Source organism: Neovison vison, chromosome 1 (assembly GCF_020171115.1).
Source record: "Neovison vison isolate M4711 chromosome 1, ASM_NN_V1, whole genome shotgun sequence".
Classification (NCBI taxonomy): Eukaryota; Metazoa; Chordata; class Mammalia; order Carnivora; family Mustelidae; genus Neogale; species Neogale vison.
Window position 1 is genome coordinate 26,476,285 of NC_058091.1, and position 17,165 is coordinate 26,493,449.

At 41.8% G+C, this 17,165-nt stretch overlaps 1 long non-coding RNA gene across 3 annotated transcripts in view; it reads right to left on the bottom strand.

Moving 5' to 3' along the window:
* Nucleotides 1–4,915: 4,915 nt before the first annotated feature.
* Nucleotides 4,916–17,165, bottom strand: part of LOC122904272 — a 97,411-nt gene continuing 85,161 nt past the window's right edge. For all 3 annotated transcript variants that reach the window (XR_006384170.1, XR_006384171.1, XR_006384173.1), the window contains one exon: nucleotides 4,916–7,460. This is a non-coding gene — a long non-coding RNA (uncharacterized LOC122904272). The remainder of the gene's footprint in view (nucleotides 7,461–17,165) is intronic.

Below are 17,165 nucleotides of genomic sequence, written 5' to 3' on the forward strand. Positions count from 1 at the left end.
AGATGTCCAGTCTCACCACTTTTATTCAACATAGAACTGAAAGTCCCACCTGCAGCACTCAGGAGAAACAAGTCATCCAAACTGGTAAACAAGAAGCAAAATTGTCACTGTTTGCAGATGACATGAAACCATACATAGAAAACCCTAAAGACTACCAAAAAAACCATTATAGCTGATAAATTAGTTCAGTAAAGTTGCAGGATACAAAATTAGTGTGCAGAAATCTATAGCATTTCTGTACACTAATAATGAAGTAATCAAGAAATTAAGAAAAGAATCCCATTTTCAATTCTGGCAGAGAATAAAAATCCTAGGAATAAACTTAATAACTAAGGTGGTTAAAAAAAAAAAAAAAAAAACCTGTCCTCTGAAAACTATAAAACGCTGATGAAAGAAATTGAATACAACGCAAGTAAATGAAGAGCTATTCCATACTTGTGGATTGGAAGATTATTTTTTTTTAAGATTTTATTTATTTATTTGACAGAGAGAGATCACAGGCAGAGAGGCAGGCAGAGAGAGAAGAGGAAGCAGGCTCCCTGCTGAGCAGAGAGCCCGATGCAGGGCTCAGTCCCAGGACCCTGAGATCATGACCTGAGCCAAAGGCAGCGGCTTAACCCACTAAGCCACCCAGGTGCCCCTGGAAGAATATTATTAAAATGTCCATACTACCCAAAGCAATCTGCAGTCAGATTGCTTTGGGTATCAGGGACAGGAACAAGGTCAGACCCAATAAGGTGGAAAACTGACTCCAGCAGAAGAGGAAAACAAGCGTGAGGATCATTTAATGAACAAGTGGTCTTAGCATCTTTAAGTTATTTGGAGGTTGGGATGGTAGGAAAACACCATTACAAAACTTGCACTGACCTACTACCTCCTGGATGGACTCAAATACATTATGCTAAGTTAAAGAAGCCAGACACAATTGACTACGTACTCTAGGATTCCATTTATATGAAATGCAAAAAAAGTCTGTATTAACACACAAGAATATAGGTAAGAGGTTGCCTGGAGCTGGTGTGCGGTGGTTATGGGGCTTAACAGGCATGAAAGATTTTATTAGAACAATGAAAATGTTCTAAAACTGGATTACAGTAATGGATGCACAACCCAGTAAAAAAGTTTTTACTTTTACAGAGAAGTCCTTGAGTTGCACACTTGAAATCGGTGAGTTTTATGGTATGTATACTTCAATAAAATCAAAATTGGGGCACCTGGGTGGCTTAGTCAGTTGGGTGTCTCAGGTCATGATCTTAGGGTCCTGGGATCAAGCCCCGAGTCTGCTTCTCCCTCTCCCCCCACCACCCCACTCATCCTCTCTCTCTCAAATAAATAATAGCTTTAAAAATAAATATAAAATCAAAATTAACTCTGGCAGCGAAATAAAAAGGAACAAATGAATCTTTGGATAAGCAACATCCAGGAATAGCCACCTGGAGAGTTGCAATGTCAAGTAAAAGGCAGGTGACAGGGAGCAATTGAGATTAAAGCTTGTTTATCAGGTTGGGGCTGGGAGGACAAGGACTAGGAGGACTATTTTGAGCACTGGTCCTTAAGTCAGAGTTCACCTCTTCGTGCACAGTGCTCTCTCCGAGTCTGCTCCTATAAGCCCAAACTGCTGATACCATGTCCTGCCAATAGTGCCCTGAATCCACTTCCCAGGCTTCTCTCTGCTGAGAAGCTCAAGGCCTCCCGCAAGCTGGTTACTGCTGCAGGCAGGCAGAGACCACAGAAGCAAGCAGCTTCCCCTTAACGCTGCTTGAACTAAGAAAGCCATCACTTTCTCTGGTGGACAAGGGGAAACGACCTGGTGGTCCTTTGTGGGAGTGATTAATGCCAAATCACCCCAGGCATTGTCAACAAACTGCCTTCATGGTAATACATGAGATTTAGAAGGTGAGTAACATCTGAGTTGGCAATGAAATCATAATGCTCTTCTCCAGTTCCAACATATTAATGGCGTTGGTATCAAAGCTTCCAGAGCTTTCAGCCATTTTGAAGAGGGAGTCAAATGGAGGTTAACCTGAAAACAAAGTCGCCGTCAAGACAGAACCACCCTCAATTCTGAGGGAAACAATGGACGTGGACCCTGTGGGATTTCTCCTCGGACCCTTGGGCACTGGCCCTGCAACTGGCCAGTTCCAGAGAGCAAGGTTCCTGGCAAACTTAGCCCCCAAGAAGTTGCACGTCCCTGTGGGTCTCCAGAAACACCAGGAATTCCGTAGCTCCTAGCTCCGCACTGTTCTGCTCTTGCCTCAGAGCTTAAAATTCCCTCCAGTTCCTCCCAGGTAGTGGCTAAATGCCAGTATCTTTGAGGGGGGTAGGGAGGGGAATGGGGTAGGGGGACTAGGAGGAGCTTCATCTCTTGTTAACTCCTGAACTTCTTAAGTTGATTTTGCTGATTCCAAGTGAATAACAAAGCTCCCAGGGATTTAAAAAAATAATAATAATAATAATTTAAAAAAATTTTTTTTAAATGGGTTAAAGTGGGTTTCAGGTTTACTTGGCAAGGGAGAGAATGGTCAGAGTGGGGAGGCAGTTCTGGGAAGAGGTGATTGATTCCAGAGGGGAAAGTAGAGAACAAATCCTGCAGACAGTTTGCCTCTCTCTCTTCCTCTCAGCGGTTCAGTTCTGGAGTGCAGTTGCGTGGCCTCACCTGTCATGAGGAATTTATCCCCAGCGGTCCCACGAGATCAGGAGCTTCAGCGGAGAGCAGGGATGAAGACAGCAGAAATGCAGAGGTTTTGCAGCCTAAACCAGCCCAAACTGGTGAAGAAGGAAAATTATTAAACGTCCAGGAACCAGAACCAGTTCACATAGATTTTGTAACTTACACACACATTATTTGAAGCACAGTGATTTTCTCACAGAAGCCATATACCCTTTAGAAGCTGTCTTTTACTAATACCTTTAGGTGTTGCACAAATGATTGTTGTTTGTAATTTTTTAACTTTGTAATTTAGATGTGCAGAAAAGTTGCTAAACTGTACAGAGAGAACCCATATGCCCTTTGCTCAGATTTCCCTAATTATAACATCTTCCATAGTGATAGTATCATTATCAGAACCTGGAAACCATCTCAGGCTATAGTGCTATTAAATAACCTACACACCGTATTCAGATTTTGCCAGTTTCCCCACTAAATGTCCTTCTTCTGACCCAGGTCCCACATTTGATTTGGTTGGCATGTCTCCATAGTCTTGCATTTATGACGGTGCCTTTTTTTTCTTCTTTCATTGCCCTTGACACATGTGAAGAAGACTGGCCTGTTATTTTGTACAACGTCCTTCATTTTTAGTTTGCATGGTGTTTTCTCATTACTAGAATGAGGCTATGCATTTTTGGTAAGAATACCCCAGATGGAATGATGTGCCCATCTCATTGCATCGTAACAGGGGTACATGATGTGGAGATGCCTTATCCCTCGTAACATTAATCTGGATTGTTCCACTGTAAAGTTACTTTTCCCTCTGAAAGATTTCGCTACTCTAAAGATAGTTATATTTTGCCTAAATTAGATACATGATTTAAACACTACCTTTTGGAAAAGTACTTGAGACAAATCATAATGAAAGATGTATACAAATAACGTTCTTTTGTGTCCTATCTCAATGAAAAGTCCTTACCATCTATACTATTCCCTGAGCCTGGAAGAAGTCTTGCTATTTCCTTGTAAAATCCAATCATTATAGTTTCTACCAAATCCCTCTTTGAATTATCCCTCAGCTGCGTCCACTTCCCTGCAGCCTCACCACGTTTCATAATCCATACCCCTAAATCCAAGTCTGGCTCCCCTCATATTCTATCTATGAACTAATTTCAGAATAAGCTTTAAAAAGCAAGTAAGGGGGCACCTGGTGGCTCGGTAGTTAAACGTCTGCCTTTGGCTCGGATCATGATCCCAGAGTCATGGGATCAAGCCCTGAATGGGGCTCCCTGCTCAGCAGGAAGTCTGCTTCTCCCTCTCCCACTCCCCCTGCTTGTGCTCCCTCTCTCGCTGTGTCTCTCTCTGTCAAATAAGTAAATAAAATCTTAAAAACAAACAAACAAACAAAAAAAGCTGGTAAGGTTGGGTCACCTCCCGCTTGGATCCTTCAGCGGCTTCCCACTGCCTTCAGGCAGAGGTGATCTGTGCAGCAAAGAATGGAATGAGCCCTGCAGATGAACTGGTGATAAAATGATCCCCTGGGCAGCTGAACACGCTAATCTCCATTACAAATCAGAATCAACTAGGGAGCTTGTTCAAAATACAAATTTGCAGGGGTCTGACTCTGAGAAGGATCTGCACTGTAACAAGCTTTTCCAGGTGATTCCAAGGTGGAGATCAGCTGAGGAATCCCTGGTTAACACCCCAAAATGCTGTTCGATCTGAGAGGGGATTTTTTTTCTCTAGTGTCCTAATTCATAATGCTATAATTCTCAACTTCTGTATAGCAGTTGCCATCCTGCTGTGAACCTTTATTTAAAATTACATTAAATAAAAAATCAGCTAAATGAGAAGTCCTGGTATATTCTAAGTTCTGTGGAATTTGCATATATGATAAGGATGCTTTAATTTTTTTAAGCCAAGTGATCATTTTATTTTCTAAGACTCATTAAGTTTAAATCCCTCGTGGTGTGGATACAACCTTTTGGGAATCATGACATGAAGTCTTACTGTCCTATTTTAAAGATCCCAACAACCACCAGTATCCAGCACAGGCATTTGCCAAGCTCGGCTTCTCATCTTTTAAAACCCAGGCTGGGCACTGTGCCTGGTCAGGGAGTGCAGGAAATGTTACGTGTCATGTGGGCACCCAAAAGACAAATACAGTCAGTCCAGTGCTAAATATGTCGTTTTAGTCATTCCCAATATTTTCAAATCTAAATAAAAGTTAAGCAATTTCAAAACAAAAAAACAAACAACCCAGCGAGGAATTATTTATGTCAAGTTTATTATCTTTTAATAGGGGTCAAGATATTCCAGAACCCCTACGTCTGACTTATGTAAGCCTCGGAATAATTCCCCACAGTAACCCTTAGCCTCATTTTTAAGCAAAATACATAGGACACCAATGACATTTAAAGTTCAATTTAAACAGATGAAGTCGGCAGCCATTTTGTCTCCCAACAGAATAAAAGAAGTGGCATTTAATCAGACTCGTTACAGTCAACATACACCTCCCTCCACTTCTGGGCTTATGTGTTTTGCAGTTAAATTTGCTGGCGAAATGCTGGTAGAGAGGAGATGGGGAGCAGGCGGTCCGTGAACTGGCCTATGGTGGGCTATAGCTACCTGGTTCTCTAAGCTTCCCTGGCCTCAGTCAGACCATGTGCACTTCCTCTTCAGGCCAAGCATTGACTCCTTTGCCATGCCTTCCTTTGTTGGTTATGTCTGGGGACAAATGTATATATATTTTTTAACTCCCAAGAAACACTTGAACTGTAAAATATGGCAAAATCTTGATGAAGCAATGGCTTTTCTGCTCTGATTAGTTAATGAGAAAACTATAGGTACTGAAATAGGTCTTTATCACAGACCTATTGAGTATATGCAAAACAGAGAGAAAAATGGAAAATGCATGACGTGGGAACATTCCATTCGACTATGTTTAACTATTTCCTCTTTAGTTTGGAGTATAAACTATAAATCCAAGAAGCGCCAAATAAATGAGTCATAGAATCAACTGAGACAACTCATCAGGGGTTTCCCCAAATGCCAGTCTCATCCTGTGTGGCGTTTTCCATTTAGGAACACAGTAGCATTTTTATTAAAAGGTCAGTGATTGAGTCATTACCACAGTACCAGGCCACATTGCATTTTATCTCTTGGGAGTATGTATCTTGGAAGAATTCTGGGCCTCTTTCACAACAAAGCAAGACATCTCAGGGTAGAAACTGGATACAGATAAGAACCTTCCACGGAGCCAAGAGTGATAGTAAGCTCCTAGATGAACCATTGGAGCTGAGGGTTGAATTGTGCCCTGAGGCTGCTGGCTCGTAGATGCATTTGGGTAAATGACTCTCAACTTCTGAAGCGACAGCTTCTTCAGCCACAGAATAAAAGTACTATTTACCCCAAAGGACTAATACATCCCATATGAATTCAAAGAGGGAATGACTTGGCCAAGGGCAGCTCTTCTCCTCTAGCTGGTCTCTCACTTTTCTTCTAGGGACCAGTCCTTAATCACAGTGAAGCTCTGCTCTGTGCCCTACACTGGTAACTCTGGAGGCTCAACAGGCTCATTGACCTGCCCCCTGGGGACAGCATTCTGTCATCTGCCACCAGGTTCCAGAGTGCTGGCCATTTGTCCTTACTCTCAAGCTCGGGTAGTTCTCCCCAAATCTCTGAATTTCTTCAGTGGGCCTCTTGGAGATCTCTGGCTCTCCATAAACTTCCTGTGGGCTGTGGAGATCTGGGGGCTACACTGGGCCCATCTGTCATGACAACTTCTCCTTCAGGAATGTGCCATGGTCCATGTGCCAACCAGTGGATGTTACCAACCCCCCAGGGATCCAGAGGTTCAGGGCACAAAGCCCTTTGCTGTTGCCTCTACCAACTGACCTTGACTTTGGACATTGGCCCAAGAGGGGTGGTTAGGACACCTGGGTCTTCCTGACTACGTTCCCTCATTTTCTCTCCTCATTCACACATGCCACCTACCCTCTGTCATACACTTACTTCTCTTTATCCCTGCCTTTTTTTTTTATGATCTGGTCCACAGGACAGCTCTTGACAGGTGCTAAAGAAATTCTCTCGCCACAAAGCTTGACTTTCAAACAAATGCTTTTCTGCAGACCCAGAAGTCCTCTTCTAGATGTCAAAGGCTGGACGTTGAATCTTTCTCTTTGCATCCCTGCTCTGACACTCTTAATCTTCCTTCAACACAACCTAGATACTCCCAGTCAGAAAAGGCAAATCCGTATTTGAATATCCGTATTTGAATATATTTCAAAGCACACACACATTTTTCAGAATGTCACATCTCTTCCTGTAAATTTCTCTCTCTGCTTCACGTTTCCTCTCTCCTGATTAACAAGGCTAAAAAGATTCCCCCCAAAAGATTAGCTTAGACTGGAAACTTGAGGGATAACAGGGAAAGGGGACAGCTAAGGATGAAGCAACACAGGGACTTCTGGCTTTACCACATCAACTCTTGCCTTTCCGTCATGTGTATATCCCCAGACGACTCCATCAAAACCCACCGTCTCCTTTCCTTTAAATCCTTTTTCAGAAGATGATGCGTCCCCTGCTCTAAGAACTTGAGAACAGATTTTCAAAACTCTCCCAGCTACAGAAAGGTCTTTTGCTACCCCCGACGATTCATGATCAGAACTGAAAGAGGCTGTACATTCTCGGTCATGTTTCTATGAAATTCCTTTTGCAGACATTTTATTCCGCTCCTCCCAGGGCACGATGCTGTAGTCAGGAGGCATGTGGAGATGAGTAAGTCAGGGCATGCGTGGCTGGAATTTACAACCTAGTGAGGGCACAAGAGGAGAGATGAACAAGTCCTTCCTTAATTAGCGGCAAAACAATGGAAAACAAAATGCAACAGAAGTGCTAAGAGTGGATCCTAAAGGACAGTTCTCACATGTCATGTCACAGAAGCAATCCTGAGTCATGTGCTGGGAAATGCTCCATGACACTGACTTCTCATAATGACCATCAATAAAACCACTTTGAGCCAACCATCATGGTCCAAATCCATTGGCAGCTTCTTCTCGTCATTCTCATTCTCCTCTACCTCCTCCTCCTCCCATTCCTCCTCCTCCTCCTTCCCCTCCTCCTCCTCCAAGGGTTTTATTTATCTATTTGTTTGTTTGTTTGTCAGAGAGAGAGAGAGAGTGAAAACAAGCACAGCTACAGTAGGAGGCAACGGGAGAAGCGGGCTTCCCATTGAGCAAGGAGCCAGATGCGGGACTAGATCCCAGGACTCTGGGATCATGACCTGAGCCGAAGGCAGATGATTAACTGACTAAGCCACACAGGCGTTCCACGTCCATTGGCTTCTGATCAAGAGGAGGAGACTGAAGCACCAGCAAGGGCCTCAGGCTACCTGGCACTTCTCTACGGCAAGCTTTGTTAGCAGCTGGGTGGGAGACTCCAGTGGTTGGTGTAGAAATCGGCAGCAGTTCTATGTGATGTTCTAAGTGGCTGACTGAGAACAGACATGTGCTTTGGAAACCAGATAAGTGGAAGGTAAGGTTGCTTTTGTGCCATGAAACTTGAGACCACACTCTTTCTCCTCAGAATTTTTATCCAGATGGAAGGCAGAGAGAGGTCTACAAAGAAGCAGAAGGGCACAGTGAAACAAAGAGAGGTGGCAAGGGTTGGGTTCGCTCTGAAGGCGAGTAGGAAGAATACTCAAAACTGAAGAGCATGGACATTCCTAAATACTGGATCCAGGAGCTGCTGTGTATTTGATAAATTCAAAATAACTCTTTTAATGAAGGAGTCATTAATAATGGAGTCAACAACTGGAAAAGGCACCATTGGAGGGAAGTTGGTAAATATAATAGAGGAAGAAATAAAGCAAAATGTAAATAGGCAACCCAAATATTTGTTGGAAAATGTTGCTAGGACATCAGAAATTTAAAAAGATCTACTTAAATAAATACCCAAGGGTCTCTCACTTCACATCATGTGCTGGGAACTGCCAAAGCCCTATCACGATGACCAGGGTACACCACTCTGGGCCTAGAATGTTGCTAATGTACTTTACTCCATTGTTCTATAATCTGACATCAGGAGTAATATGCTTAGGAAATTCTTGCTGAGGCTGAAGTCTTAAAAAAGTGTTAGTCAAGGGGCCGGGTGTGTGAGGGTTAGCCAACTCTATATAGTGAAAGGGATGCTGATTCTGGCCATTTTTATGTCTCCACCTAAATGAAAAACATGGTGTTCTGGCTTGCCATTTGGATCTTAACCCAGAGCATCTGAAGCAAGAGTCTACAAAGCAAAATGCAAAACCACAAAAGAAAGTGGAAACATGGGACTTTACTGAAGGTGTCTGCTTGGGAGTGAGGCCAGCAAATACTCTTGCTACATACTTTTTTTTTTTTTTTTTTGCCACATACTTTAAATGGAATGTGAAAAAATCTGTGACACAAAAATTCAGTAGAAAGAATAAAATCTAAATGACGAATCTGGACATGAAAGTAAGGAAGCAGGACAAAACTTAAGCCATTTCCTGGTATCAACTTTCTGAATGTTAGTTACATATGGCGCATAGAGACGAGGTATGGAGATCTGATGGAGAGAAAACTTTGTAGCCAGCCGCATGATGCGAGGACAAAGACTCAGCACATTTCTTGACTCTGCCATCAGAGGAAGTGGGGCATTATTTATACGTGGTTTCTTCTCAGTTTCACAAATGTGTTTAAGGCAGAAGACTACAAGATCTGGGTGTCCAGAATCAAACCCCCCCCCCCATACAAATAGGCACAAATTGATGGCGCTGTAGAGATACAACAGAAAGGGAGAAAGATGTGTACAACCCAGACAGGTGTGCCCTGAAAAAGGTCTTGTTAAGGGGCGCCTGGGTGGCTCAGTGGGTTAAGCCGCTGCCTTTGGCTCAGGTCATGATCTCAGGGTCCTGGGATCGAGTCCCATATCAGGCTCTCTGCTCGGTGGGGAGCCTGCTTCCTCCTCTCTCTCTCTGCCTGCCTCTCTGCCTACTTGTAATCTCTCTCTGTTGAAAAAATAAATAAAATCTTTAAAAAAAAAAAAAAAGAGGTCTTGTTAAGGAAACAAAGTGAAACATCATAAAAGCGAGGGTCCAAGGACAAATAGGAAAATCCTATCCCATTGGGTGAAAATAGATGGAGAAAACTGAGGAACTGAAACAATCCTCGGGCTGTGCTTGTTGCCTATCTAGACCTTAGACTCACATCTATAAAATAAGTTAGATTAGACGATCTCTGAGGTCAGATTCAGCTTGAAATTTCAATACTCAATGATATGTGGGCATCAGCAGAATACAGAAGAATTAGAGCACAGCAGAGTTATCCCGTGAAATGTCTTCTATGACAAACTACATTAAAACCAATACAAAGCCCCCGTTCCAAGGTGGAGTTTGAGTAAAATATGGAGCACCGTGGGATTTATGCTACCAAGACTTTTTGAAGTTGGTTCTCTGGCAGCATGAGGAAAAGGCCACAAATGCAAGAGATGAGAAAGAAAGTATAAGGAAACAAAACTTTTTTTTTAACCTTATATTTACAATGAGTTCACATTTAATATCTTTTAAATTTTCATTGGTTGGGGGACTAGAAGAAGAAATGCAAAGTTGTTTCATAATTTAAAAAAATTATAAGCACAATTTTAAAGCACTTCACAAATAGACAGGAATTCCTATTTTTATCATGTAACTAGTTCAGTGGGAATACAGGCGCTCCGACTTCCCAGTGCACTCAGCACTTCCTTGGGGGACATTTAAACACATGCTAAAAAGCAGCAGTTGACGACCACCATTATAGATGGGTTCTTTCTTTCTTCCTTTTTTTTTTTTTTTTTTTTTATTCATTTGAGAAAGAGATAAAGAGAGCAGAAGCAGGCGGAGCGGGAGTGAGAGAGGGAGAAGCAACTCCCCACTGAGCAGGGAGCCTGACATGGGGCTCGATCCCAGGACCTGGAGATCATGACCTGAGCTGAAGGCAGATGCTAGGCCATCTGAGCCACCCAGATGCCCCATAGATGGGCTCTTAAAACGACAAATATGGCAAAATAAAAATCTTTATTGATGGAGGGCCAAATGACACTAAATGCAAAGGAACAAGTCCTAGAAGAGCTTAAATTTTTAGTATCTGAGGTCATCATTAGCATGAATATTAGCACAAGTTTATGAATGGTTTAAAGTAAGCTTTTAGAAGTCTCTCGTGCTTTTAGCTGAGCTCTTAGAAATCTCTTGTGCTTTCATCCAAACTATGGAACAAGAGAGAATGCATTTCAAAACAAATAAATGGTAATAACATTACACCAAACATCCTACATATTAGATAGCTCTAACACTTGTTTCTTGAGAACACATGGCAATTTTCTGGGTTGTTTTCTGTACTTAGCTGTCTTTCTGACGCTTCCGTCTCCCCTCCTGTCATCCTTGCCAAAGATCATCAGTGAGGATACAATGGAAGTTTCCTTGCATTAAAAAGAGAGTCTACACTGCCACACTCAATATGCTGTCACAAGTATAGGCAGCTGCACCAAGCCAAGAAGCAGCCTAAATGTTTAATGAAGCAGGAAAGTCATTCTTCAGTTGTAATGCAGACCCACTAGATGGTCTGAAAAGATCACCTCTGTTTGTTTTAAACTGGGAATAGATTGCTGAATATTTAATGAGCGCCACAGTATTTTCCTCTGTGAAGGGCCGAGCAAGGGTCAGGTTATGGCTGCCTGCTGCTCCCTGCAATTTCCGATTCCCTCAGGTTTATTAAAGGTGGGAGAAATCAAGGTCAAACTAAGACCATCTTCAGCATATCCTCTGTAGTGCTGTATCCGTGGAAAGAAAAATGGAAGGGCACATGCCTGTCCTAGTGAAGGATTGTTAAGAATTAGGAGCAATCTTTCAGGAAAACCAAAGTGGAGGCCACACATTTACTGCCCTTATATTCACAAAAGTGGGGAAGAACAACAGGGTTAGGAAAGAGAAGCCATCACGCGTCCTTGCAACTCCGCTAGGAAAGAGAGCTTGCATCCAGCTGGCTCCATTACTTATTTGTGGTATTAAGTACCCCATACTACCTGAACAATTCTAGCCCCAGAAAAAAGTACTTTAGTAACAATTTATCCATAACCAGATACCATATTTAACTGATTTAGAATCTGTTGCAGTGAGATGGGTGAGAAGTCATAGGGGATTGGATAAGGATGACAGCAGTAGAAGTGGAAGCAAGAGGCATTTGCTAGTTGACCTGTTAGAGACTGGGGAGGGGGGAGCAGGGGCCCCTGGGTGGCTTAGTGAGTTAAGCATCTGACTCTTGATTTCAGCTCAGGTAGTGATCTCTGGGTTGTGGAATCAAGGCCCATGTCAAGGCCCCAGGCAGGCTCCACACTCAGTGGGGTGTCTGCTTAGGATTCTCACTCTCCCTCTCCTTCTGCCCCTCTCCCACCTCTCTCTCTCTCTAATAAATGAAATCTTCAAAAAAAAAAAAAAAAGGCAGTGCAGCTGTGTGGTTCTGTTGGCTAAGCATCTGCCTTCAGCTCAGGTCATAATCCCAGGGTCCTGGGATTGAGCCCATATTGGGCTCTCTGCTTAGCAGGGAGCCTGTTTTCCTCTCTCCCACTGCCCCTCCCCAGCTATTATCTTTATAATTGTTGTTTTAAATTCTAGTTCAGACACCTTACTTATATCCTATTGACTAAGCTTCTGGAAGTGAGTACTACCTCCTATTCTCTCTTTTGGTGTGGATTTCTCCATCTCACCATGTTGTTCAGCAAAGAATAGAATAAAGAAAAAGAATAAGCAACAATAACAACAGTGACAACTGAACAAAAAACAAGAAAACAGAACAAGAAAAAAAAAAAAACAAACAAGAAACAAAACAAAGCAAAACAAAAAACTAGTTCCTGGATGTGTTTTAGTCTGCTTATTAAAAAAAACCAGATCTCAAATTAAGAAAGAAAAACATATACATACAAAAAGAAAATGAAATAAAATACAAATGAAAAGCAACAAAAATAAAACATCTATATAATGTAGATATAAAAGTGAAAATTTAAAAAGAATGAAAAAGGAGTTGAAAAAATAATAACTAAAAAAATACTGAAACACTAAAGAAAAAAAAGCTACATATTGTTTTCCCAAGAGCTGAAGCTTTGCAGCAGCCCTCTATGATCCATAAATCTGGGGCAAACCAGTTGTTCCGGCTGGTCTTCTTGGGGAGGGGCCTGCTGCACTGATTCTCAGGTGTCTTTGCCTGGGCGAATGCCGTCCCCCTTGCCAGGGGTCCAGGCTCAGTGTAAGTGGCTCTGGCTTGCACTATGTGGTGCTGTTTTGCTCCCTGAAGGTTTTTAGCACTATGGGTGGGATGAATATGGTGGCACCCGGCTCTCTAGCCCTGGAATTGAAAAGTTCTCATCCTCTACTCTTCAGTGAGCCCTCACATAAAAGCAGTCAATCACTCTTGTCTCCTCAGTTTCCCTCCCAGCTCTGTGTTCACCCAGCCTGTGGCTGAGCATTTTGATCTCGGGCATGTGACCCCATTTTGAATCTACAAACTTTATAGACTCCTGCAGCACAGACCCATGCTGGAGGGGGAGGGGGATCTCACCATACTTCTGCCTTTTGCTGGACCCCTGCCTAGAGAGCTGTCACCCAATAGTGTCGCGGTTCGTGGTTTATGGCAACACCGTGCAGAAAGTCAGCACCTAGACTCACTGTTTGGAGCCCACTTCCCTGCTCCAGTGCTGGGACCTCTGCCATACTCAACACCCCCATTCTTCCTGCAACTCCAGGGGTCCTGAGACCATGCTGTCCCTACCCGTGATTCCGTCCTGCTATGTCACCTGAATACCTTTAAGCCAGGGATGTACTCCACTGTAGTAGACCCCTAAAAGTTTCAATTTTGTGCTCTACTGCTTATATTATTTTGCAGTAGCCTCCTTAAGCAAGCTCCTTCCCCTCCACCATACCCTCAGATATGTCACCCCAGATTCAAGTCTCCATACTTCCTACCTTCCAAAAAATGGTTGCTTTTCTACTTGTAGAATTGTAGCATTTCCTTTCTCAGGTCTCCAACTGATTTCACAGGTGTTCAGACTTATTTGATATCTAGTTGTATTCAAGGCACCAGACAAACTTAGTGTCCCCTTACTCCTCTGTCATCTTAACTCCATCCGGAAAGCCCAAGCACTAAAGAAAGCTGACAGGTCCATATGAACAGTCTACGACTTTGATACAGTTTTACCAACCATCAAATTCCCATATCTCTGAGTCACCACTACCCATCTTGTTCTCCATGCTTTTCATTTCAGAGTCAATGTTTGATGGCCATTCATCCAATTGTGTTTCTTCCCCCCCCGCCTTTACTTTCTTTTCAAAAAAAAAAAAAAGAAACTAGGAATTCTAGTACTATGGAATAAGTTTGAGAATGGCCATCCTTGTCATGTTCCTAATCTTAGAAAAAAAATTTTTCAGGTGTTCACCATTGAACAAGATGTTAGCTGTGGGTTTTTAATATGTGGCCTTTTATTATATTAAGGTATGTTTTCTGTAAACCTACTTTGTTGAGAGTTTTCATCACGAATGGATGTTGATTTTTGTCAAATGCTTTTTCTGCATGTACAGAGATGATTATATGAGTCTTACCCTTTGTTTTGTTAATGTGGTATATGATGTTGATTGATTTGTATCCCCAGAATAAATCCCACTTGATTGTGATGAATGATCCTTTTAATGTATTGTTGAATGTGATTTGCTAATATTTTGTTGAGGATTTGTACATCTATGTCATCAGGGATACTGGCCGGATACACTCTCTCTCTCTCTCTCTCTCTCTTTTGTAGGGTCTTTGTCTAGTTTTAGTATCAGGGTAATGCTGATCTTATAGAAAAACTTCGGAAGCTTTCTTTCCTCTGCTATTTTTTTAAAATAGTTTGAGGAGAATAGTTATTAGTTCCTTTTTAAATGTTTGGTAGAATTCACCTGTGAACCCATCTGGTCCTGGAGTTTTAGATTTTGGTAGTTTTTTGATTACCAATTCAGTTTCATTCTAGTAATTATTCTGTTCAAATGTTCTATTTCTTTCTGATTTAGTTTTGGAAGATTGTATGTTCCTAGGAATGTATCTATTTCTTCTAGGTTATCCAATTTATAGTCATTTTTTCTTACTTTTGTTTTTATTGTGGTAAAATATACATAACCTAAAATTTACCATTTTAAGTGTATAATTTAGTGTCATCAGTATATTCATATGTTGTGTAACTATCATCACTATCTCTGTCCAGAAGTTTTTAATCATCCCAAACAGAAATTCCGTACCCATTAAAAACAACTCCCTATTCCCTCCTCACCAACAGCCCCATGGTAATCACTATTCTACTTTCTATCTCTGTAAACTTGTCTATTCTAGGTAGTTCATATAAGTGCATCATACAGTTTTTGTCATTTTATGTCTGACTTATTTCACTTAGTATAATGTCTTTAAGGTTTATCCATGAACTTATCAGATTTCACTCCTTTTTATGGCTGAATAATATTCCATTGTAGGTATATGCCACATTTTGTTTACCTATTCACTGCTGATGAACGTTTGGGTCGTTTCTATCTTTTTGCCATGTGTTCGTCACATTGCCTAAGATGGAGGATTGTCTTTCCTTCCTTTATTCTTAACAGTCAACTCCATTCGTTCCTGGCTTGTTTCACTATAAACCTCATTACTGACCTTACCTACACATTGTCCTAGGCTTCTTTAGTCATTCTCATTCTGTCATTTTAAGATACAAGACTCCTCCTTCTCCCACATCATTTTGAACACTTCATCTTCCAAAACAAAATGTAATTCTCAGATACTTCTCAGTGTACACATCCAAGAACAACCAGGGACATACTCTCCTTCCCTCTGCACTAACTCAACTGGATTTATTTCAGTCTATACTCTGGTTCATTCAGCCCAAATATTTAGCCAGTATTTACACAGGACCTATTTACCTTCATAAAACAGACCTTTACTACCTCATTAGAATGGTTCTGTTCCTCTCTTTCCAGCCATCTTCTCAAATGTTCCTAAAACATTTCATTGAATGTTCATAAATCATTTTCCTTTTAAGATTTTATGATAATTCCTGATTGTCACTAACTGTACCAAAAATGCTCTTGATCTTTGTAAATGGATCTATTGCAGAGATACTTGGAGCTAACTCGAAATGTCCATGTGGTTATTATACAAGTAAGAACTTGGAATAAGGGTATAATAATCATGGTCTTTTTATTTTATGATGTTTTGACATCTTAAAGGTCTTGCTGGCTAGGGAGAGAATGTTGCTCCTAGAGCTAACTAATTCCTAGAGATAATAAGTATCTCACCTCCAAACATGCCTTTAATATACAAACCAACCAATCACAAGTCCATATCTCCAAACACCCCCTTCATCTAACTCACACACGAAGCCAGTATTTCCCCTGTCCTAAATCAGCCCAGGGCCCAGTATCAGAAAACCACAGACCACCATTATTACAACCCAGAGCCCACTGAGATTATCCACATTAGCTACTTCTAAACCGTTCCTCCCACCCTACCTTGCCTTTCGTGCAGGAAACAAAACAAAACAAAAGGCTTTGGGCCACGCCTTCTGCCTCTCAACCCTATTGGGTGCTTCCCCATGTGGTCTTGTGGGGCATGGCATGTCCTTCTACCCTCTTCTTTTAGGAACTGTGAGAAAAAATTCTTTCAATGGCATTAGCCTTTCTGTGGGATTTCCCTAAATTAAAAGTTCTGAGGGGATAACTGAGTCAAAAGTCCAGTCCAAATCACCAGTGTTATCCATGCATTGCAAAGAGGAGGAAAAGTCATGCCAAGGTTCTTCTACCAACTTGTTCTGCCCAAACAGAATTAAAACCATGCTGTGCATACAGAAGTTAATATATTATGCCTGATGCTATTTTCTTGAAAGGCCTGCGTACTAATTTGGCCTTTGGCTATTGTCCGGGACGTTTGATTTTAGAAGGGCTCCCACCATTAGCTGACAAGAGTGTCTCACTCTGTCTGAACTATTTGTACAAACAATGTGGTTTATGATAAACACATATTTTCCTTCTGGGCATGTGGATTTGGGCAGCTGCCAGGCAGAGGGTGTCCCCAGTAAAAACCCTGGATGCTGAATCTCTAAAGAGCCTCCCTGGTTGGCAACATTCACACTGTCGTGCATCACATTGTTGGGAGAATTAAGGTCATGCTATGTGGCTCCACTGGGAAAGGACCCCAGGAATCTTGCACTCGGTCTTCTTGGATTTTTCCCCACACCCTTTTCCCCTCTATTGACAGTGTCTGGTATCCTTTCACTGTAGTAAATCATAGTCATGAGTACATCTAGGAGCTGAATCCTATGAGTCATGACAGCCATTCTTCCCATTGAAATGCTGTAGTTTGTCCTTACTTTTCTAATCAAAGCAATTGTGGCCTACATCCATCATTCACCAAGGCTGATACATACTGTCATCATTTTCTTTTCTTTTTTTTTTTTTAAG